Raw genomic sequence first — 25,853 nt, 5'->3', positions numbered from 1 at the left:
GTACAGGTCCACAGGTCACTGAAAGGGGCAACGCAGATGGAGAAGGTAGTCAAGAAGGCATACAGCATGCTTGCCTTCATCGGCCGGGGCATTGAATATAAAAATTGTCAAGTCATGTTGCAACTTTAGAGAACCTTAGTTAGGCCACACTTGGAATATAGTGTTCAATTCTGCTTGCCACACTACCAGAAGGATGTGGAGACTTTGGAGAAGGTATAAAAGAGGTTTACGAGGATGTTGCCTGCTATGAAGGCATTAGCTGTGAGGAGAGACTGGATAAACACAATTTGTTCTCACTGGAATGACGGAGGTTGAGGATAGAAGTCTACAAAATTATAACGGGCATGGACAGAATGGATAGTCAGAAGCTTTACCCCAGGGTGGAAGAGTCAATTACTAGGGGGCATAGGTTTAAGATGCGAGGGGCAAAGTTCAGAGGAGATGTGTGAGGGAAGGTTTTTACACAGAGGGTAGTGGGTGCCTGGAAATCGCTGCCGGAGGTGGTGGTGAAAGCAGGTATGATAATTACTTTTAAGGGGCATCTTTTTTTTTAAATAATTTTTATTCAAAATTTTTCACAGATTATCACAACAGAAAAATAGAACCCCCCCCCAACACAAATAATGAAACAACAAGAACAAAAGTGCATAAATAAACAAATAAACGTTAAAAAGTAAACAATAGTGCATCCCTTACCAGACACAAACTTACCCCCCCCCCCCCCCACCCCCCCCCCCCCCCCCCCCCCCCCCTCCTCCAGCTCCCCAAGGCTTGCAAACTTCCCGGCTATGAACAGGTCCCCCATCCTCCTAATACCTGCCTTGTGTCAACTCAGGAACCCCCCATCCATTTTCCCCGGGACAAACTGATGGTTCTCCCGTATCGGGGACCACACCGAAACCCCCACCTCCCCCCTGTGGCAGCTCCATTGCCCCCAGATTTTGAGGGTCGCCGCTACCACCGGGTTCGTGGTGTACCTCGTCAGAGGAAGCAGCAGCGGTGCCTTCACCAGCGTCCCCAGGCTCGTGCCCACACAGGACGCCATCTCCAGCCTCTTCCACACCGCCCCCTCCCCCTCCATTATCCACTTACGTATCATCGCCACGTTGGCAGCCCAATAGTACCCACATAAGTTTGGCAATGCTAATTCCCCCCTGTCCCTGCTCCGCTCCAAGAACACTCTTCTCACCCTCGGGGTCTTCTTCGCCCATACGAACCCCATAATACTCCTGTTAACCCGCTTAAAGAAGGCCTTACGAATCAGGATGGCGAGGCACTGAAACAAAAACAAAAACCTCGGGAGCACCGTCATTTTAACCGACTGCACCCTACCCCAGCGGCAGCATATCCCACCTTTTGAACTCCTCCTCCATTTGCTCCACCAGCTGTCATGATATTCAAACATACATCATAACACATACATAATGATAGACAGACCAACGGACCAATTAGCACACATAACACGACAGCCAATCACAGACAAGAGCAGACACAGTATAAAACAAGAAACACGACACTTCCTAGGCAGTCCATCTGGAGACGGCACAGGGCCAGGACCTCAAAGCAAGACACTTACACAGTCACAACGTGTTGAGTACCAAGTCTGATGTATAAATAGTTTAATGGAATAAGACTGCGTTGTACCAATCGCAACCGTGTTGGTTCGTCTGTACCTCAGAGCACCCAACACATCATGGTACCAGGAGTGAATCGATGCCTACCAGCAAATCTGCCATCCTGAGCCATGGACACCCTCAACAAACCGCAGCCGTTGCAAGTCGCTGGGAACCTGGGCACAAATTGGACGCTCTTCAAGCAGCGCTTCAAACTCTTCATGCAAACCAATGAAAAACAGGGCGCCTCAGACGAAACGAAGATTGCCATGCTCCTCACGACCGCAGGTCAGCACGCCATCCATGTATACAACTCCTTGGTGTTCGTGGAAGGCGAGAATAAAGCTAAGTATGACACGGTCCTCCTCAAGCTCGACAAGCACTTCAACGTTGAGGTCAACGAAAGCTTTGCGAGGTATGTCTTTCAGCAGCGCCTGCAAGGTAAGGATGAGCTCTTTCAGTCCTTCCTGACGCACCTCCGCATACTCGCACAGTCCTGCGGTTACGACACGACCTCAGAGTCCATGATCCGGGACCAGATCGTTTTTGGCGTTGCCTCCAGTGGCCTACGCCAGCAGCTTCTAAAAATAAAAGGCCTGACCTTAGCATCTGCAGTTGAAGCCTGTGTCCTGCATGAGAATGCGACTAGCCGCTATGCCCAATTTCAGGCGACCGAATCGGCACGGAAGGGGTCCCATGCGTACGAATCGGCAAGCCAGGCCACCCACGAGGCCGAAGGAGTCCAGGCAATCGAGTTTCTCCCGGCCCGCGGCCCGGACGAGGGCGGCCGTTTCGCGCGCTTTTCAAGGCCTCCCGCGTTTGTGCGCGCCAAAACCTACGGCAACACTGAGGGACATACTGCGCAGGCATGCCCGACGCAAGACCGAACTGCGCATGCGCAGTGGCGTAACGAACGCCATGACGTCATGACGTGCGGCAACTGTGGAGCTGCACATTTAAAAGGGCAATGTCCTGCAAAAACCCGACAATGCCTACGCTGTGGCAAGATGGGCCACTACGCTGCCTACTGTCGAGCAGCTCAACCTGTTGATCTTCCAATTCTCCGACAACCTCGCAGGAACGTGCGGACCATTCAGCCTCCACATCACAACATCCAAACCAATGACATAGATGACCAAGACGCCTTCCGGGTTGTGGTCATTGATGGGAACCGGGTCAACACCATCAATCTGGGCGATGAATGGAGTGCCACCCTAACGGTCAACCGATTGCCGATCACTTTCCGCCTGGACACTGCTGCCGCCGCCAACCTCATAGCATGGTCAGCCTTCTACGCCATGAAGGTCAGACCACCAATCCGGCCATCCCGGTGCAAGATGGTCGACTACAACGGGAACGTTATCCCGGCCATGGGATCCTGCCAGCTCCAGGTGACACACAACACACACACGGCCACACTCTCGTTCGAGATAGTCAGCTCATCAAAGGACTCCCTGCTGGGCGCACAGGCATGCAAGGCTCTCCATCTCGTGCAACGAATCCACTCTCTCTCTCCAGACGGCACGTCTGACTTCCCAGATGCAGAGTTCAAAGCACATCTCCAATCGCTCCTCGCCCACAACCAGGAGGCATTCGAGGGCATGGGAACACTGCCATATACCTACCGGATTCGCCTCAAACCGGACGTCATCCCGGTAGTTCACGCACCTCGCAGGGTTCCTGCGCCACTTAAAGACCGCCTCAAGCAGCAGCTGCAGGATCGCCAGGACCAAGGGGTCCTATCCAGGGTCACGGAGCCCGCGCCGTGGGTCAGCTCCATGGTGTGTGTCAAGAAGCCCTCCGGCGAGCTCCGTATCTGTATTGACCCCAAAGACCTCAATAATAATATTATGAGGGAATATTATCCCATACCCAAGCGGGAGGAGATCACGAGTGAAATGTCCCAGGCGAAGATAGTCACGAAACTGGATGCTTCTAAGGGGTTTTGGCAGATCCAACTGGACCCGGCCAGCCGAAGACTATGCACATTCAACACCTCTTTCGGCAGGTTCTGCTACAACCGGATGCCATTTGGCATCATCTCGGCATCCGAGGTCTTCCATAGAATCATGGAGCATATGATGGAAGGCATCAAAGGGGTGCGCGTATATGTGGACGATGTCATCATCTTGTCCACCACACCGCAGGAGCACATATATCGTCTCCAACGCGTTTTTGCCCGCATACGGGAAAACGGCCTGCGCCTCAACCGAGCCAAGTGCTCCTTTGGCCATACAGAGTTGAAGTTCCTGGGGGACCATATCTCCCGGTCAGGGGTCCGTCCGGATGCAGACAAGGTGAGCGCCATCACAGCCATGCCGCAGCCGGCCGACAAGAAAGCTGTCCTACGCTTCCTTGGCATGGTCAACTTCCTGGGAATGTTCATTCCCAACCTTGCCTCCCACACGACGACTCTGCGCCACCTGGTCAGAAAATCCACAGAGTTCCAGTGGCAACACACACACCAGTTGGAATGGGAGGAGCTCAAACGCAAACTCACTACGGCACCAGTGTTGCCGTTTTTTGACATGTCTCGTGCCACCAAAATCTCAACTGATGCCAGCCAATCCGGCATTGGAGCAGTGCTCCTGCAGAGGGATGATACGTCGTCATGGGCCCCGGTTGCCTATGCATCGCGGGCCATGACCCCAAAGAGCAGCGCTACGCGCAAATCGAAAAAGAGTGCCTGGGCTTGCTAACCGGTTTAGACAAGTTCCATGATTACGTATATGGTCTTCCCCGGTTCACTGTCGAAACTGACCACCGCCCCCTGGTCAGCATAATAAACAAAGACCTGAACGAGATGACCCCTCGCCTCCAGCGCATCCTACTTAAACTCAGGAGGTACGTCTTCCAACTGGTCTACACTCCAGGGAAGGACCTCATCGTGGCGGATGCCCTATCCAGAGCAGTGAGCACGCTGCCAGGTGCGGAGGGGTTCGTATGTCAGGTCGAGGCACAGGTGGCTTTCACAGCGGCAAATCTGCCGGCTGACGACTCCCGTCTGGCCCGTATCCGCCGAGAGACTGCGGCCGACCCCCTTCTGCAGCGAGTGATGCGCCACATGACGGGAGGATGGCTCAAAGGGCAGTGCCCGCAGTTCTACAATGTACGAGACGACCTAGCCATCATTGATGGTGTACTTCTGAAGCTGGACCGGATTGTGACTCCGCACAGCATGCGCCAGCTGGTTCTCGACCAACTACACGAAGGCCACTTGGAGGTCGAGAAGTGCAGACGGAGGGCCCGAGGGGCGGTATACTGGCCGGGCATCAGTGACGATATTGCCAACATGGTGCTCAACTGTACAATCTGCCAAAGGTTTCAGCCGGCACAACCTCCTGAGACGCTTCTGCCCCATGAGCTGGTAACGTCCCCCTGGGCGAAGGTGGGTGTCGACCTGTTTCACGCGCTCGGCAGGGACTATGTCATCATAGTTGACTACTTCTCAAACTACCCAGAAGTCATACGCCTGCACGATTTGACGTCGTCTGCTGTCATCAGGGCCTGCAAAGACACCTTTGCTCGCCATGGCATTCCGATGACTGTCATGTCGGACAATGGGCCCTGTTTTGCCAGCCAGGAATGGCTTCACACACGTGACGTCTAGCCCTCTGCATCCCCAGTCAAATGGAAAGGCGGAGAAGGGCGTTCACATTGCCAAGCGGCTCCTCTGCAAGGCTGCTGCTGCCGGGTCGGACTTCTACCTCGCCCTGCTGGCCTATCGCTCGGCCCCACTAGCCACTGGTCTCTCACCAGCACAGCTGCTGATGGGTCGCGCCCTCAGAACCACTGTGCCTTCTATCCTGGCACCAACAATAGACCATGCTCCGGTACTGCATAGGATGCAACTGCAGCGCGATCGTCAGAAGAGATCGTACGACACACGGGCAACTGATCTTCCCTCCCTGGCCCCTGGAGACAACGTCCGCATCCACCTACCAGAAGGTGGCTGGTCAGCACCTGCCGAAGTCCTCCAACGCGTGGCTCCCCGCTCGTTCCTGGTACGCATGTCGGATGGATCCGTGCGTAGGCGCAATCGGCGAGCCCTTCGCTTACTTCCACGATCGCAACAGGTCCCTACACAGACGCCGTGTCCTCCACTGGTTCCTGATAGCGACTTTGTGGAGCTGCCATATACCATGCCCCTTCTGTAGCCGCCCGTGGCCAGGCTCGCACCTCAGCCGATGGTTCTCGACCCACCCTTGAGGCGGTCAACCCGAATTCGTCGCCCACCTACTAGACTGGACTTATGAGACTGTTCACACGTCAAACTTTTGCAACCACTGTTTTATAACATGTCTCTGTTTTCTCGTTACAGGCTTCGTTTGATCGTTCCAAATTTCCATGTTGTTCTTCTTTTTGTTATGGTACAACCTCGTTAGCATGTCACACCTGACATCACCCCTTGTATATAGTTAAGCCCCATGTACATGATGTAAATATTACGCACATACACACCTTTAGCTGCACTCAGGACACATTTATATTTATAACACGTAGACACACAATCTTGTAAAAAAGGGGGGATGTCATGATATTCAAACATACATCATAACACATACATAATGATAGACAGACCAACGGACCAATTAGCACACATAACACGACAGCCAATCACAGACAAGAGCAGACATAGTATAAAACAAGAAACACGACACTTCCTAAGCAGTCCATCTGGAGACGGCACAGGGCCAGGACCTCATAGCAAGACACTCACACAGTCACAACGTGCTGAGTACCAAGTCAGATGTATCAATAGTTTAATGGAATAAAACTGCGTTGTACCAATCGCAACCGTGTTGGTTCGTCTGTACCTCAGAGCACCCAACACATCACCAGCCTCGTTAAGTTGAGCTTATGCAGGGCCCCCCAGCTCCTAGCCGCCTGAACCTCCAGGTATCTAAAACTTCTTTCTGCCCTTTTTAGCGGAAGCTCACCAATCCCCCTTTCCTGGTCTCCCTGGTGCACCACGAACAGCTCGCTCTTCACCATGTTGAGCTTATACCCGGAGAAATCCCCAAACTCCGTAAGGATCCTCATTACCTCCAGCATTCCCCCACCGGGTCCGCCACATACAATAGCAGATCGTCCGCATACAACGATACCCAGTGTTCCTCCCTTCCAGCACCAACCCCCTCCAGTTCCTGGACTCCCTCAAAGCCATGGCTAGGGACTCAATCACCAGCGCAAAGATCAGGGGGGATAGAGGGCACTCCTGCCTCATCCCTCGATATAGCCGGAAATATTCCGACCTCCTCCTGTTCGTGGCCACAATCGCCACCGGGGCCTCGTACAGCAACCTCACCCAGCTGACGAACCCCTCCCCAAACCCAAACCTCCTCAACTCCTCCCACAGGTACCCCCACTCCACCCTATCAAAGGCCTTCTCCGCGTCCATAGCCGCCACTATCTCCAGCTCCCCCTCCACCGCCGGCATCATAATTACATTCAGGAGCCTACGTACGTTGGTATTCAACTGCCTCCCTTTCACAAAACCTGTCTGATCCTCGTGTATGACCCCCGGAACACAGTCCTCAATCCTCACGGCCAATACCTTTGCTAGCAGTTTTGCATCCACATTAAGGAGTGAAATCGGCCTATACGATCCGCACTGTACAGGATCCTTGTCCCGCTTCAGAATTAGAGAAATCAGCACCCTAGACATCGTCGGGGGCAGGACCCCCCCCCTCCCTTGCCTCGTTGAAAGTCCTTACCAGCAGCGGGCCCAACAGGTCCACGTACTTCCTATAGAATTCCACTGGGAACCCATCTGGCCCCGGTGCCTTCCCCGCCTGCATACTCGCCAGTTCCTTGCCCAGTTCCTCCAACCCAACCGGCGCCCCCAGCCCAGCCACCTGCCCCTCCTCTACCCTCGGGAACCTCAGCCGGTCCAGAAAGCGACCCATTCCCCCTCCTCCAATGGGGGCTCAGACCGATACAGCCCCTCGTAAAAGTCCCTGAAGTCACCATTAATACCCACTGCACTTCGCTCTGTGCTCCCCCCTCCATCCCTGACTCCCCCGATCTCCCTCGCTGCCTCCCGCTTCCGAAGCTGGTGTGCCAGCATCCGGCTAGCCTTCTCTCAGTACTCATACACCGCCCCTTGCGCCTTCCTCCACTGCACCTCCGCCTTCCTGGTGGTCAACAGGTTGAACTTGGCCTGGAGGCGTCGTCGCTCCTTGAGTAGTCCCTCCTCAGTGGCCTCTGAATACCTCCTAACCACCCTTACCATCTCCCCCACTAGCCTCTCCCTCTCTCTCCTCTCCTTCCCCTCTCTGTGGGCCCTAATGGAGATCAACTCACCCCTGATCACCGCCTTCAGCGCCTCCCAGACCATCCCTACCTGCACCTCCTCATTATCATCGGCCTCCAGGTACCTTTCTATACACCCCCGGACCTGCCCGCTCACCTCCTCGTCCGCCAACAACCCCACCTCCAAGCGCCACAGCGGGCGCTGGTCCCTCTTCTCCCCCAGCTCTAGGTCCACCCAATGCGGGGCATGGTCAGAGATGGCTATCGCCGAATACTCCGTGTCCTCCACCCTCGGAATCAGCGCCCTGTTCATTACAAAAAAGTCAATCCGAGAGTAGGCCTTATGATCATGGGAGAAGAATGAGAATTCCCTGGCCCCCGGCCTCGCAAATCTCCATGGATCCACTCCTCCCATCTGGTCCATAAACCCCCTCAGCACCTTGGCCGCCGCCGGCCTCCTGCCCGTCCTAGACCTAGAGCGATCCAATGCCGGATCCAGCACCGTGTTGAATTCCCCCCCCCCCCCCCCCAATATCAGGCCCCTGTCTCCAAATACGGGATCCGGCCCAACATGAACCCTGCATCGTCCCAATTCGGGATCCGGCCGCATGAACCTCGCATCGTCCCAATTCGGGGCGTATACATTTACCAAGATCACCCGCACCCCCTGCAGCTTACCGCTCACCATCACGTATCTACCTCCATTGTCTGCCACGATGCTCAACGCCTCAAACGACACCCGCTTCCTCATCAAAATCGCCACTCCCCGACCTTTTGCATCCAACCCCAAATGGAACACCTGCCCTACCCACCCCTTCCTTAGCCTTACCTGATCTGCCACCCGCAGATGCATTTCCTGGAGCATGACCACATCTGCCTTCAGCCCCTTCAGGTGCGCGAACACACGGGCCCGTTTGACCGGCCTGTTCAGGCCTCTTACATTCCAGGTTATTAGCCAGATCAGGGGGCTGCCCCCCCCCCCCACCACCCCCCTCCCGCCGATTAGCCATAACCCTTTCTAGGCCAGCCACGTGCAGGCGCCCCCCCCGCACTTCCTGTTCCCCCCAGCGGCAGACCCCCGCTCCGACCTCTTCTACAGACTCCAGCTCCCTCTTGGCCATTCCAGCAGCAACCCGGTTCCCCACCCCCACACCCCCACCCCTCCCCGGCTAGGTCTCCCCCTAGCAGCATTGCTCCCCCATTGCACTCCCGTGAGTCAGCCAACTCCTGCTGACCCCGGCCACTCCCGCCGCTCCATCGACCCCCCCCCCCAATGTGGGAGTCTCCCCTCCCCCTCCTGTCCGTCAACGGGCTCACCCCACCCCCTCCCGACCCCACCCCTTCCACTTTCAGCGCGGGAAAATGCCCGCGCTTTCCAGCACTGGCCCCGCCCCTTTCCACCATTAGCGCGGGAAAAAGCCCGCGCTTTCACCCACCCGACCCCGCCTCCTCTGGCGCAGCTCCCTTTCCAGGCCCAGTCCCAATTCCCCCGACTCGGGCCTCCCCCCCCCCACGGGGCCCCATCTCCATTTCCAGCCACCGACGCCCACAGGCTTTTACCTGCCACCCCTACGACCCCACCCGACAGACAGAGAAGAAACATTCCCCAACCAACCGCACAATCCCCCAAAACACGACACAACAGTCCCAACCATCCCCCCTCACATCCCCTCGTCCCCAGCCCTCAATCCAAGTCCAGCTTTTTGGCCTGAATGAAGGTCCATGCCTCACCCGGCGTCTCGAAGTAATGATGAGGGTCCCTGTAGGTGACCCACAATCGCGCCGGCTGCAACATGTCGAACTTCACCCCTCTCCGATGCAGCACCGCCTTCGCTCGATTGTACCCGGCCCTCCTCTTCGCCACCTCCGCACTCCAGTCCTGATATATTCGAACCTCTGCGTTCTCCCACCTGCTGCTCCGCTTTTTCTTGGCCCACTTTAAGACACATTCTCTGTCCACGAAACAGTGGAACCGCACCAGCACCGCCCACGGCGTCTTGCTGGGCTTGGGCCTCCTCGCCAGTACTCGATGGGCCCCCTCCAGCTCCAGGGGCCCTTGGAAGGCACCCGCGCCCATCAGCGTGTTAAACATGGTGACCACGTAGGTTCCGACATCCGATCCTTCCAGCCCGTCCGGGAGACCCAGAATCCGCAGATTCTTTCTTCTCGACCGGTTCTCCATGTCCTCGAACTTCGCCTGCCATTTCTTATGGAGCGCCTCGTGCGCCTCCACCTTCACTGCCAGGCCCAAGATCTCATCCTCATTCTCTGAGACCTTTTGCCAGACCTCCCGGATCGCCGCCCCTTGGGCCGTCTGAGTATCATGCAGCTTGTCAATTGACGCCTTCATCGGCTCCAGCAGCTCTGCCTTCAGCTCCGTTAAGCAGCGCTGGAGAAACTCATGCTGCTCCTGTGACCACTGCGCCCACACTGCCTGCTCTCCACCCGCCGCCATCTTGGTCTTCCTCCCTCGCACCTTTCTCTGCTCCAATTCCACTTTTTTCACCGCTCCACTCCTGGTCCAATCCATACAGTGCCGGGGGAATATTGCTGTCCCCTTCCCACACTGGGAATCGTCGGAAAAGTACCGTTGGGGGCCATAAAAAGAGCCCAAAAGTCTGTTTCTAGCGGGAGCTGCTGAATGTGCGACTTAGCTCCGCTTAGCCGCAACCGGAAGTCCTTTAAGGGGCATCTTGACAAATACATGAATAGGATGGGAATAGAAGGATACGGACCCTGGAACTGTAGAAGGTTCTTGCTTTGACGGGCAGCATGGTCAGCGCAGGCTTGGAGGGCCGAAGGGCTTGTTTCTGTGCTGTACTTTTCTTTGTTCTTTGTTCTTTGTGACAATGGTGGTTTTGTGAAGAGGTTACTGGAAGAGATTACGGACCTGCCACCAGTTGATCATGGGGGGGGGGTTTCTATTGTACAAAGGAGTCAAGGTTGGATAGGTCAAGCCTGAAGTCGATGGGAATGTTGAGAATGGTGAAAGAACTGTGAGGGTTCATGAAAAGGATGGGGATGGTAGCTCAGGGACCTGGGAGGAAGGGAGTATTCCTTCTTCTCACATGTATAGGGTGCATTCCAGGATTGATTTTTGTGGTGAGTTGGGCAGTGCTGATGGGGACGATAGGACGGAATATGCAGGTATTGTGATCTTAGACAATGCGCTGCACTGGTGAAATGTGAGGCTTTGTTTGGAACAGGTGCAGAGACCGGGGTGGAGGTTGGACTCGGGACTTTTGGCTGATAAGGAATTTTGTGGGAAGGTGAGAGTGGTGATTAAGAACTATGTGGATTTCAACCAGAATGGTGAGGTATAAGCAGACACAGTTTTGGGAGGCCTTGAAGGCGGTGGTCCAAGGTGAAATTATTTTGTTCAAGGCCCATAGGGATAGGATGAGGAGGGGGGAGCACCAGAGGTTATTGGACGAGATAGTTGAGGTCGATAGGAGCTACTCGGAGGCCCCCACAAAGGAGCTGTTAGCAGAGAGGAAGATGTTGTTGGGGCAGTTTGACAGGTTGACAATGGGTAAGGCAGTGGGAAGTTGCAGAGGGTGAGGGGAGTGCAATATGCGTATGGCGAGAAGGCAAGTCATATGTTAGCCCATCAATTGTGGCAGCAGGCAGAGTCCAGGGATGTTTGCAGGTGAGGGCGGAGAAGGGGAGGTGATGTCGGAGCTGGAGAGGATAAATGAGGTGTTTAAGGCTTTGTACGAGGGGTTGTATAGGGCTGAGCTGGTGAGGCTGAGGATATGGGACAGTCACTGGATGGGTTGGAGTTCGCAGAGTTGGAAGAGGGGAAGAGGCAGGCATTGGAGGAGCCTTTGGGTTTAAGGGAGGTGATGGAATGCATTAGTAGGATGCAGTCGAGGAAGGCCCCGGGGCCGGACAGTTTTCCAGTGGAGTTTTACAAGCAGTGTGAGCCGGAATTGGCCCCCCACCTGTTGGGTGTGTTTAGTGAGGTGGTGGAAAACAGGGAGCTGTCGGCTACGTTACCTCAGGTGTTGATTTCACTGATCCAAAAAAAGCAGAAGGACTCACTGGAGTGTGGGGCCTACAGGCCTATTTCACTATTAAACATGGATGTGAAAGTTCTGGCGAAGGTGCTGGCACGCAGGTTGGAGGGATGCGTCCTGGAGGTGGTTTCCAAGGACCAAACCAGTTTTGTGAAGGGGAGGCAGCTCTCCAGTAACATCAGGAGGTTGCTGAATGTAATTTTGACTCAATCAGGGGGATGGAACCAGAGATGATTGTGTTCATGAATGCAGAGAAGGCATTTGAATAGGTAGAGTGCAGGCGCCGGCTTGAGGTCTTGGGAAGGTTTGCGTTTGGACCAAAATTTGTGGCGTGGGTTTGATTGTTGTGTGCTTCTTCCATGGCTGGTGTTCGAACAAACAAGATGAGTTTGGGGTAATCTGGGTTGCATGCGGGATGAGGCAGGTGTGCCCACTGTCACTGTTGTTATTTGCATTGGTGATCGAGCCCTTGGCGATGGCCCTTTGGGCGTCGGCTCAGTGACGAGGGAGTCTGAGGGGGGGTAGGGAGCACCGGGTATCACCGTATGCGGGCAACCTGTTGTTGTTTATGTCAGACCCATTGGAAAGTATAGGCAAAATTATGGGCTTGTTGGAGAGATTCGGAGCTTTTTCTGACAATAAGTTGAATGTAGGGAAGAGTGAAGTGTTCCTGACGAATGCGGCTGGGTGGCGGGCAAACCTGGGGGCGCTACCATTTAAGGTGGCAAGATATCTGGGGATTCAGGTAACGCATGAGTGGGCCACAATGCTTGGTTAGTGGACGCAGTTAAGGGGAACTTTAAAAGGTGGGACACATTGCACTTGACGTTGGAAGGGAGGGTGCAGGTGGTAAAGATGAATGTGCTGCCAAGATTCCTGTTTGTTTTTGAGTCCTTCCCGATCCTAAGGTCTTTTTCGAGAAGGTGGAGGTGGTGGTCTCAGAATTTGTGTGGGCGGAGAAGGTACTGAGGGTGAAGAGGGCCCTGCTACAAAGGTAGAGGCAGAGAGGGGGGTTGGCGCTCCCGAACCTGGTTCACTACAATTGGGCACTGAATGTGGAGAAGGCGAGGCATTGCTGGGGAGGTGGGGAGGGAATAGGGGGTAGAGTGGATCAGGTTGGAGGAGGAGTCCTGTAAGTGCTCACGTTTGAGGACCCTGGTGATGGCCCCCTTGCCGTTAGCCCCAAGGAACTATACGGGGAGTCCAGTGGTGGAGTTGACTGTTAATTTTTGGAATCAACTGAGGAGGTATTTTAAATTGGACCAGATGTCTGTGTTGACGCCATTGTATGGGAACCACAGGTTTAAGTTGGGGGTGGGGTTTGGATGGGATGTATTGGTGGTGGAGGGAGGAGAGATGGGAGCAGGTCAGGGATATGTTCTCAGAGGGGAAATCCACAGGCTTGGATGAGCTGCGGGCGAGGTTTGAGTTACCGAGGGGAAGTGAGTTTAGATATTGGCAGGTACGGAATTTTGTGCGAAAGGAGCTGCCAACGTTCCCCCAACTACCGGAGTGCACGCAGCTGGAGAAACTGCTGCTCCCAGATGAGATGGGGGAGGGCAGGATCGGGGACATATACAGGTGGTTGGGAGAGCAGGGTAAGGCACTGGTGGAAAGGATAACACGGACGTGGGAGGGGGAGATGGGGAGGGAGATAAGATGCGGGCTCTGGTGTGAGGCAATTCAGCAAGTGAATTGTGCTAGAATGTGCTTGATTCAGTTTAAAGTGGTGCACAGGGTGCACATAACTCGGGCTGGGGTGAGTGGGTTCTTCCCCGGGGTAACAGATGGGTGTGAGGTGTGGGCCGGGCCGGCGAATCAAGTTCACATGTTTTAGAGTTGTGAGACGTTGGAGAGCTTCTGGGAGACTGTGTTTGGGACCTAATCGAGGATCGTGGGTGCGGAGGTGAAGCCGGACCCTATGGTGGCGTTTTGGAGGTGCCAGGGCTGCTGGAGGGAAAGGGAGTCGATGTCGCAGCCTTTGACTCTCTGGTTACCCAGCGACGGATTCTATTGAATTGGAGGTCAGATACCCCACCGGGGGTTACTACGTAGCTGGGGGGGTCTGGACAGGTTTCTCCAGTTGGAAAAGATTAAGTTTGCATTAAGGGGGTCAGAAGAGGGCTTTGAGGTACGGTGGAGGCTGTTCATGAGGATAGTTGAGGAGTTGTTCATTGTAGGGGGAGGGGAGGGAAGGGATTACTAGGGGAAGAATGTTTGATTGAAATGTGATTTTGTTGTTATTGTTTATGTTTGGAATAAAATACCTTTTTTTTTAAAACAATCTAATTGAATGGTGCCACGGGTTTGAGGGCTGAATTATCTATTCCTATGTTCCAGTGACCCGTGTGAGCCTTGCTTTATACTATTTGACGCCCTATATCTCGACACGGCAACAGTGACTACACTTTAGAAACTTGCTCATTAACTAGGAAGTGCTCTGGGGTGTTCTGAGGATGTGAAAAATGTTGCATTAGGTTAAGCTCTTTATTGCTTTTAATAGCCTCATTAAATGTTTTACTTAAAAGGCCCAGCTTGTCTCAAAGGCATCCAAATATCCAACAGGATATTTGAGCATGACATCAATTTAATAAGAAATTCAATCGAATCAATGCATTCTGATCATGTGCAGTCTGCAGAATCTTCCAGCCTGCTATCTATCAGGAGTTGAAGGGTGTGCCCTTCAAAGTTTATTTTCCCTAAAAAGACTGAAAGAAATTGGAGATTGAATTTTCAATACTTTTATTTCTGACAAATGATTGGTATGAATGTGTTAACAATTGTGCTTTTCTGTTCTAAACGCCATTCAGGTATGTGTGAACATATGTATCCCATTGTTGATGGTTAAAAAGAGAACAAGAACATTGGGGTCAATTTTAATCTGGTATCCTGAGCCAACAACTGGATTTCATGCTTTTTATAGAAACCATCCAATTTTCACTTCTATCAAATGAGAATCTGAGGGCCGATTCAATGGAAAGATTTCAAAGTGTCACTTTGGGCATGTTTAGCTGGGCTGGTTTAGCACAGGGCTAAATCGTTGGCTTTGAAAGCAGACCAAGGCAGGCCAGCAGCACGGTTCAATTCCTGTACCAGCCGTCCCGAACAGGCGCCGGAATGTGGCAACTAGAGGCTTTTCACAGTAACTTCATTTGAAGCCTACTTGTGACAATAAGCGATTTTCATTTTCATTTTTGTTTGGTGGGAAGTTTGGCGATGACCGAGTTCGCAAGATCACAGCCCGTATTCACACTTAGCAATAAAAATAAGCCGCTCCGAGATTCTCACCATTACTGTTTCCCTCGCAGTCCAATCCGTCCAACTCGCCAAGGGAGAGCTGTTTTCAAATGCTCCCTTGTCACTCACTCGCAGTCAACACACAAGCATGGCAGCGCGCAGACCTGCTCCTCGCTTTGGCGATGCTGACCTGACAGGACTTCTCGATGCTGTGGGTGAGAGGCAGGGCACCCTGTTCCGCCGAGGGAGTCGGAGGACCAGCAGCTGGGTGGGAAATGCCGTCTGGGAGGCAGTGGCAGCAGCTGTCAGTCCGGGCAATATCACAAGCAGGACCGCCGCCCAATGTCAGAAGTAGACAAACAACCTCCCATGTGCTCCAAGGATAAATTACCACATCTCTCCTGGCATCAGTTCCGCCTGCCACTCCTCACATTCCAACCCCCCCTGAACAAATCACTGGCTGGCACCTTGCACCCTCCCCACATCAAATCTTTGTGTATGTTCTTCAGAACCACCAGGCATGCGCCAGCACAATCCCTTATGTCCAGGTGCGGTGCCCACACATGACACCTGCTATAGACCCCCTGACCTATCTAGTGTGCGGCTTACAATGCCCTCTCTTTCTCTCCACAGGGGAAGTTATCCCATAATCAATGGGAAAGGGCCAAGACGGGTGGCCGAGTCCTAGAGATCAGAGTCCTCACTCCCTGTGAGGAACACGCCTTGGAGATTGCGGTATTGGCCAAGGGGAGAGCAGTCACTGACAGCGAGGTTGGTCTGCAACAGAGGGGTGAGGATCCACTGTCCCTTCATCCAGATGACCTGCCCCAAGAGAGTTGTTCATGTCATACAAGATGATCCTTCTCTCTCACTGACCACATGTCCATTGTCTCACAGGATCTCCACCTGATGAGGCTGAGCCATTCAGAGTTGTACCCACCACCTTCCCCCTGCCCCAGCCACCCAAGAGAACACCTCGGAGGAAAGCTGTCGAGGCATCACAACTGTCACCCCCACCTTCCACCAGCATAGACACGCACCTCGGTGGGCGACAGTAGTGGACAGGCTTCTGGGGCTTAATCTGGTGAGCGCCACACAGTTGCTGATGCTCATCAGGTGGGTAGGAACATTCAAGGGTGACAGCAGTCAGAGGTCTGCTCGGTCCCAGCCAGATGTTGAGCCTCTGGCAAGGTTCACCCAGAGCTGATGCAGATGATAGGACAGAGCCATGACATTCAGGAGGGTACGTTAGTGACATTCCAGCGACTGCAAGGGCAATTGGAGGAACCCCAAAGGTGCAGGAAATGGTGGCGACAATGAGTGGCACTGAGCCCAACACGGCTAGGGTGGAAACCACAGTGGTAAACCTGGAGCACGACCTCCGCGTCATGAGTGGTGGTGTCCAAGGTATGGCTCAGTCTGAGACGACCAAGGCTGAGGGCCTCAACATCATGTCTCAGTCACTGAGGGACGAGTCTGAGATGCAGGTGGACATTGCCGAGGCACTGCAGAGCATGGCCCAGTCACTGAGGAGCATTCACACCATGGTGCTGACAGTAGGGAGCCTCCAGGATTGGCAGAGCCACATGATTGAGAGGCTTTGGAGCTCACTCCAGCTGCCCCTCCATCCAATAGAGTCCCCTGGGGCCCTAGGTTCACCGTCAGGGGGGAGGAAGCTCTGGAGGCCAACCCGGAGCCTGCCATCAAGTAGACGGCGGCGGTCTCTATTTCTTTTGAATCCCCCCTCCTGACACCAGCGCTACTCAAGGGCAATGGGCAGAACAGGGTGGCATAGTGAAGCCGGGTTCAATTCCCGGCTTGGGTCACTGCCTGTGTGGAGTCTGCACATTCTCCCCGTGTCTGCATGGGTTTCCTCCGAGTGCTGCAGTTTCCTCCCACAAGTCCCAAAAGACGTGCTGTTAGGTGAATTGGACATTCTGAATTCTCCCTCCGTGTTCTCGAACAGGCGCCCGAATGTGGCGACTGGGGGCTTTTCACAGTAACTTCATTGCAGTGTTAATGTAAGCCTACTTATGACAATAATAAAGATTATTATTATCTGAACGTCACAACCCACCATTTTCACTTACCTTTAATGTGACAGGTGAGCCTGCTTGGTCCTCACAATCTCACTTGCTTTGTTATTCAATGTTACATTTCTGATAAGGACTTCAGCTGATAATTTAAGGTCTCACTGCACCCATTGAAAAACATCAAGAGGTTTGTCCTCGAACTCGCCATGCTTAATCTTGAAATGACTTTGAAGTTTGAAGGCTTTTAATCTTTCATTTCACAGCACTTTCCTACATATAACACAACAAACTTTGCATCCTGATTTGGCACAATTAATAAACCCATACCTCAAGAAATCATCGTTATGCTGCTTTGTTCCTGTTTTCAGCTTCTCCTTCGTGGGTTGTTCACCAGAAGCCCTGGAGCTCACATCAGCACTGCTGGCAGCTGCAAAATGGAGGAATCTCTCTCGCGCCCAGAGCATGTGTCATCAGTGTAGAGGGCACGTGACCTGCTCTCTGCCACTGCTTTTGGAGAGAAGACTCCATCAATTTTTTAGAGAATCTGTTCCTAGGTCAGCGCACTGATGTCAGGAGGAGGTGACCTGCCTCGCTGGGCTGTGGGCCTGCTCACTGGTGAGGGGGCATGTATGCACGTGATGGACAGCATTCTGAAAGCCTGTCACAGCAACATATTGAAAAACAGGTCGCGGCTGTTGGGCACTTCTTCCCGCGATCGGGAACGCTGATCGCTGCGACCCTCCAGACACCTGCCCATGACCCAACCGTGGGTCGCAACTCTGAGTTTGAAAATGACTGTGTTAGAGGAAATATCTGATCAGGATACAGGAGGTTACTTCTTCTTTAAGACTCTAGTTAAAAACGCCTCTGAGAGCAAACCTTTATGGTTTGATGTCTATTTTCATGATTACACATCTGAGACGTGCCTTGGCCTCTTTTTCTATCAGCAGGATTCCCCGCCCCCAATTCCGCCGCATGTTTGGCCATGGTGGAGGCAGTCTACCATTGGCCGGAGGTGGGATCTTCTGGTCCCTCCACTGTCAATGGGGATTTCCATTGTCCCCACCCTCCGTCGCTGGGGAACCCATGTTGGGAATGCCGCTGTTGGCAGGGCTAAGAAGATCCCACCTGCGGGAACGGATGGAAAATGTAGGGTGCAATTTAATGGCCGCATTGCGCTCGAAGGAGAGTGTCAAGTGGCTGTTAGATCGCGGAAGAGACCAAAATTGAGAGCCGTGCCAGGCGCTAATCAGTTTGCGGCCTAACCGGCCTGCTCCCGTTGGCGAAATCAGGATCCCGCTGTAGAGTGGCGAGAGACCAATAATCATCACTTAAGGCCGTTCTCCATATAATTAATGGCCTATCTAACGGCCTCCTGTGATCTAACCACCTCCCCAGCAAGTGGTCATGTGGGTGGTGATTAGAACACCTTTTTAAAAATGTGTATCTGTGGAATGGCTGCTGCTGTGGAGGTGAGTAGCCATCTTCGCTCACAGGAAATGAGCGCGGGGGCACTGGGATTTCTGCCACAGTGCTCAGGGGGTGGGGGTGGGAGAGCCCAACCTATGTGGGGGGGGGGGGGCAGACATGGTCAGGGTGGTTCACCGTTGCTGGAGGGGATCACCCATGGGCTGGGGTGGGGGGATTGGGTGTCACAGAGCCCGCAGGTCTGCCAACCCACCCCCCTGAACCGTATGTAGCCATTATGGGGCAAACCCAGCTCCTGCCTGTCCACCCCACCAACCGCCCATAACTACCAATGACCGTGGAGGCTTCAGAACCTGTGGCTGAAAGCTATTGCTAATAGGGATAGGGCAATCATAGTTAAGTGAGCACTTCACAGCTCCCAAGTAGATTCCCATATGCATGCCATGTAGCATGTGGGAGTTATTGCCTAGCATCCTAATCAGACTGTGATGCCTGGACACTGTGCCTGAGTACTACAATAAGCAACATCAAGGATGCAGAGCCAACATCTGAACACCCAGGGGCTGGGTCCCAGTACATGGGGCATTTCCACGACCAGAGGGTGGGTGTGTGCACTGGTGAGGGGAACAGCGTTTGGTACCGGTAACATTACATACGGGTGTCTGGGGTAAAGGGTGTAGGGTCCAGTGACCAGGGGCCCCCGTTACAGCTGGGGGTGCATGAGCAGGACGTGTTGGATGGCGGGGGATATGGGGGGGGTGCCCGTCGGAGGCTGCCCTCACAGTGCTGCTGCCAAACCAGGTGGCCGGTGGTCCACGGCCCACTTGCTGGCGGCACTTGCCACATTGTGCCACCCTGTTCCGGGTGCTGACTGCAAGACGCCCCGTTGTCAGGGGGGTTGGGTCTTCAAGGGAGTTATGGCCGCAGTTGCCACTCCATAGAGTGGCTCAGAGTTGGCACCCAGCGTCCCCTCCTCCCAGTCAGTGCCCATAGTGCCCTGGGGTTCAGGTCGGTATGGAGGGGCCTCTGGATCGAGCCCCGACTGCCCCTGCGTTATCTGGCTCTGCCAGCCCTGACAGGTCCCCAATGTCTGCAGCACAGTGTCGATGCCCTCGGCGATGCTCCTCAGTGACTGGGACATGCCCACCTGCGACATGGACACGCCCCCCCCCCCAGCGATTCGGACATGCTCTGCAGTGTCTCGGCAATGCCAACCTGAGACTGGAACATCCCCCAGCGACTGGGAAATGCTGTTGAGGTGCTCAGCCAAGGTCATCACTGATTGAGCCTCGCCTTGGACACATCCACTCACGCTGCGGACATACACCAGGCTCCACTACGGTCGTCACCCTAGCAGTGTTGGCCTAGGTGCCACGCATTGCGGCATTATCTCCTGCTCCCGTAGCCTCAGGGACTCCTCCAATTTGGTATGGAACTGCTGGAGTGTCGCTGACATCTTCCTCTGAATATCACGGCCGCACCCGATCGTCTGCATCAGCTCCGGGTAAACCTTATCCAGGGACCCGGTATCTGACTGCAATCCAGCTGAGTGCTGGGATCTTGGGAAGCGGTGGAGAGACAACCCAGGTTGGGCCAGTGCCGTCAGGTGGAGATCCTGCGGGAGAATGGACATGTGGTCAGTGAGAGGGATGGGCTGCTCTGCATGGCATTAAAAACTCACGTGTGACAGGTCATCTGGGTGGGGCCGATGGATCCTCACCTCTGCAACATAGGCCAACCTCTGCGTCGGTGACCGATCTGTCCTTGGCCACCCCCACAACGTCCAGGCCCCGTCTCTCATAGGCAGTGAGGACTCTGATGTCCGGCATCTGTTGTGGGCTCTTCTTCGATCAGTACGGAGATTCTGTGGCTCACCCGGGCGTGGAGGAGACTCAGCTTCTGCGCTTCGGTGACGGCGGGCGAGGAGGAGGCGGCGAGGTAGGCCTCAAAGCAACAGAACCAGTGCGAAAGATTCCCTTGGCTTCAGCTGCCTGTGGGTCAAGTGCCAGTCGATCAGGTTTGAGGGCGGCTTCCATTGCAGTGTCTTAGTGTATTAAATTGATGCGACCATCAATTCACACGAGACGAAGAGTAGAAGTGAACAGTGGTTTTAATACACTAGATCTGTGCCTGCCTGCGACTGCTCTGTACTGAGTGCTGCTTACAGGCTTACAGGTTCATATACCACCCCGAGGGGGCTGAGCCACAGGTGGAGCCCACAAAGGCATCAACATAATACAACACAGTACAGTGGTGAATTGTAATAGCATATGTTCACCACATGTCCGGCATCTGTTGTGGGCCTGCGGGGAGACAGAGGGGGCGTTGTGAGCCTCACGCACCGTTCATCGCGGGGGTTGGGGGGAATGGGCATTTGGGCAGGTGATGGGGGGATGGGGAATATTGGGGGGGGGGCGTCGTGGGTGGCACTGCTGGACATGGGTGGGCTGGGGCCTGCTAATGTGCCAGGTGCATGCTCATGATGGGGGGGCGGCCGGGGCTGTGTCAGGGGGGCGGTGTCAACCCACCCGTGCGGCCTGGTGGAGGTTGTTGATTTTCTTACAGCACTGGGTGCTGGTCCTCCTGGTGATGCTCCCCGAGTGTGGGCCTCTGCCACTTCCTCCCAGGCGGCACTCACTGCCTTGTGGCTGACCCTCCGATCCCCTCGGGGGCATAGGGCATCCCGTCTAATCTCGACCACGTCCAACAATCTGGCTCAGCCGCTATCCCCGAATTGTAAGGCTGGCCTCCTCGGTGGCATGGCTGCGAGCTGTGTGGGGTTTGCTCTGCAGGATCAGTTTAAGTGCGGTTCGCCCTTGTTGGCCGGGAGTTGGCAGGCCTGGTGCCGGGAAATCCGCCGGCGGGACCATCATTTGCAACGTGAAGCCCATGGGGCCTCGTTAAGTGGACCAATTAACGTTTGATACCAGTGACGTCCCCGCCGGGCAAAGGGTAGGGAAGATAGTTTTCACTCGCTACCACACATAGAATCTTTTCTATTAAATTACGCCCATAATTTATAAACTTGTAGATGACATCAAATTGGGAAGTTAATGCTGAGAAAGTCTGTAATAAAATGCAATATTGGTAAACTTTCAGAACGACCATGTGATTGGCAAATGAATTTCAGTACAGGTAAGCCTAGGGTAAGCGACAGGTGAGCTCAGTGGACTAGATGGCAAGCATATGGTTCAGATAATACCATCAGCACAGGTTCCATTCCTATCCCAGCTGAGGTGGGCTTGAGGCCTGCCTCTGTCCTCACGCTGCCCTGAGAGTACAAGGCAAACCATCTGATCAGGGTGGGGTATTAGCAGACAGTGAACTAAGGGCCGGGACATGCCATGGTGCATGCGGTGGGCCAGCCAAAAATCCATCAATTAAATCCCGCTGGCAGTGGGACCGGAACATCTCACCTGCGGGCGGAGAGCATACGGTGAAGAAAGAAGTAAGGGTTGGTGCATTTTGATAGAAAGAATAAAGAGGCCACAGACTAAATGGGGTAGAGGAAATAAAGGGAACAAGGAGCACAGATACATAAACCATTAGATGTAGTGAGACAAATTAATGCAATAAAACAATAAGCAGGCAGAGCACTGCAGTTCATTGGGAGAGGAATAGAAATGAAAAGAGAAGTATGGGTGTATGCCATTTGAGATTTGTACTGGCTTCAGTTGGGAACATCTCCTGTGCCAAAGAAACAAGCATAAGCCCATTAATGAAATTATTACTCCATGCATTTTCAATGTGAAGTCCAGAACTCTGCAGGAGACAAGCGAGTATTGACATATTTTGACATGCCTTGCAAACACCTGGGATGCTATTTTGGAATCAAACTTTGAGCATAATCTGTTGGCTCTGCATGTACCTCCAAGGCTGACAGACAAGGGTTTGGCAGAAGAGGACCTTCTGAAACATTATGTACAGTTTTGCGTGCTGCTCAAATTACAATCCAGTCTGAGAACAGGTTCTACGTGACACCTTGGAAACAGCTAACTTTAAACTGTCTGTCCTTATTCCCTGAGTTAATGCAAAGCACTCAAAATTACCAAGCTAATCATCATGGGGAAATTGACAACAGGAGCTGAAAGTTTTCAAAAATAAAAACCATATGGCCGAGCATGACCTTCGCACATTATTATGGTTAAAGAAAATGATTTCCCTTCAAACAACTATTTTGTGGTAAAGTCAATGCAGTTTCAAAGTGATTGTTCTATAAAAATGTATCCATTTTAATAGAGTAATCCACACTGCCCGCTCACACTGTCGCCCAACATTGCCAGCATACAAAAGTGTTTTCATTTGATATTTGACCGTGGAGAAAAGGGGGGTAATTTTATCTGAACACACTTGTCCGTAATCTGAAAATCCATGCCTTGATTTACACCTTGTTTCCATTGAAGGCCAGGGGAACTCTTCTAGTGTCCTCACTAATATTTTCCCCTCCACCAGTGTCCGTTAAAATTGACTGGATGATTTTCACGGGACCGTGCAGAGTGATTTTAAAGTGTTCAGCTGGAAGTTGACAGAACTTAACTCTCTTTGACGTGGTTGATGTTTATAAACATTGTGATTAGAATACTTTCGAGTTACTCAACCATGAAGGAAGATGAATGAAGCAAAGCTGACATCTGTGTGTGCGTGGAACCTGTCAATCACAGCCCATAAGGGAAATTAACGAATGGCTTGCAACTCAAAGATCTGAAGGGTTTTAACACAGCTGCTTTCTTTTTCCAGGAATGGACACATGGTGCTTCCTGTGTCTGAGCCAGCAGGTGTATTGCCCAGGTGAGTGTTACAACATAAATATCTTTCACTGCCTCTGTCTGGACTGCTCACTAGTTTCCTGACAGGGGTCTCTTTTCTGGGGGGCTCCAGAGAGGGGTCTCTTTTCTGGGGTCTTCCTGGCAGGGGTCTCTTTTCTGGGGCATCTGTGGGGATCTCTTTATTTAGGGAGTCACTTTATTTAGGGGATCTCTGGGAGTCCCCGTATTTAGGGGTCTAAATTTAGGGGGTCTCTGGGGGGGCCTCTTTATTGAGGGGGCTCTGTAGGGGAGGGGCGGGTCAGGTCACCCACAGACTTGGGGAAAATCAGGGTTGGGGGGTTGAATTGTGATGCGGGGGATGGGGTGGGGACTGAATTGCAATGCGGGGAGGGAGGTGGCCAGCCGCAGGACCTCGCGATCGGGCTGCCCACTCAAAATGGTGGCCCGATAGTGGGGTTCTCTCAGGAATCCCTCGCAGCCTCACCATGCATGAATGTACATGGTGAATGTTTGGGAACTGTTTCCAGTTGCAATTTAGTTCCGGTGGGAGAACATAATGCGGGGCCCTCAACTTCGCCAGGAGTGTACGCAAGCCCGCGGGTTTCACAATGGGAAACCCCATTGCCTGGCTGCCGGAACGGCGGATCCCGCTGCCAGCCGGGGGGAGGGCTGTTGAAAGGAGCGGGAGTGCAGGGATCAGGGCTGCAGGTTAAAATGGCGCCTCAATCTGCGAGGAGCTTGTCCTTTTGGCGAGTTGAGCTTAAATTGACCAAAGTGAGGCCATGGCGGGGAGAGACTACCAGAGGCCCCACAAAACCAACAAAGTGCCAGTGAATAGCGGTGTGAATCTTGGCAGCCACCGAAAAACACCCCACCAAACCCGCCCGAAACCGGACTTAGTTTTAAGTCCGCTGAATTGCGCCTCATAACTATGAGCCAGAACAATTTTATAACAGAAGCCCTGGGGGCGATTCTGCGAGCCCCGCGCGGGCTGGAGAATCGGCGCAACCGCGCCATGATGTACCGACGTCGGCGTCGGCCGCTGGAATCGGCGGGGCCGCCGACTCTCCTGCCCGGATGGGCCGAGCGGCTTCATGGATATGACAGAGTCCCACCGGCGCCGTTCACCCCTGGTCGCTGCCGGCGGGAACTCTGCGCGAAGAGTCGGGTGGAGGCCTGTGGGGCGGGGAAAAGCGATCCTTCACCGGGGGGGGGGGGCCTCCGATGGGGTCTGGCCCGCGATCGGGGCCCACCAATCGGCGGACCGGCCTCTCCCCCCCGGGCCTACTTTGTTGCGCGGCCAGCCCCTGAACACCGACGCTATGTTGAGTCGGGGCCGGCGCGCTGAAGAAGTCCCCCACGCATGCGCAGGTTGGCGCGGCCCAACTGCGCATGTGTGGTTTGGCGCGCCACCCATTTGGCGCCGGGAAAGGAGGCTGGAGCAGCGTGAACCGTTCCAGCACCGTGCTGGCCCCCTGTGGGGGCCAGAATCGGTTGTCCCTGTGCCCGTTTCGCACCGTCGTGAAACGTGACGCCGTTCACGACGGTGCAAACTCTTGGGCTCCATTTTGGAGAATCGCCCCCCCCTGTTTTCTATGTCGAAGCAGAGTCCACACAGCCTGTGTAAGGCCTGTGACAAAGATATCTTCACCTACTGACACACTAAAAGTGTGAGAAATGGATCATTAATTACCTATCTCTATGTATCACGGATTCACTGCAATGCATTATTCATTCTTTCATCCCATTGGTGAATTTCCAGCTCTGGAAGCAATACATGACATCCAGCTGATTAAGATAAATTGTGCAGTTAATACATTATAACAGTTACACTGTGTTACTTCAGTACATTCTGTATTAAATGTCTCAGCTCATAAAAACTGAAGTATAGCTCCAAACACACTCAGAGGTTGTTAAAGGGTTCTTTAAAAAATATTTTCTGAACTTTAATTCTCTTCACTGAAGTACAGAAAGTAAATAGTTCAGTTATGTTGGGTTTGTTTGGATCCGCTTTCATATAGAATTGAAGGACGATTTTATTTTCACTGACTCTAATCAGGAGAGATTTAAAATGGGCTGCCCAATTGCTGTCACCCATGACTGGGGGGAGTTTTGTTTTTGTGCAATGGTTTCCCTTTTCTGGATTATAGCTGGAGGGCATTTGCATTTTCTTGCACAATTTTACATTGAGTTCAGCTGGCTTTGCTGTGCAATGTTTTCAGTCAATCCTTGTGTGCAGTGAAAGCAAGGAGATAGTGGGACAAAGAAAACTAGGGCTGTACATTTATCTACTTCACTGCTCACGCCCACATCAATAAGATCGCAAAGCATCACATTTTTCAGAGGGGACATGTCTACGTAGTGACATACCTAGTGTCTACCTAGTTAACTGTCGGCACAGACTCCCACATTGCCAGGATGTTGTGATAGTAATGACAACAAAGCTGCCATTGTTTGCCATCCTTACTTACCTGAAGCAGAGTTTCGAACATTCAGGGTTAA

The sequence above is a fragment of the Scyliorhinus torazame genome, chromosome 8, assembly GCF_047496885.1.
Source record: "Scyliorhinus torazame isolate Kashiwa2021f chromosome 8, sScyTor2.1, whole genome shotgun sequence".
In the NCBI taxonomy this organism is placed as follows: Eukaryota; Metazoa; Chordata; class Chondrichthyes; order Carcharhiniformes; family Scyliorhinidae; genus Scyliorhinus; species Scyliorhinus torazame.
Note: the sequence above shows the minus strand (reverse complement) of the source record.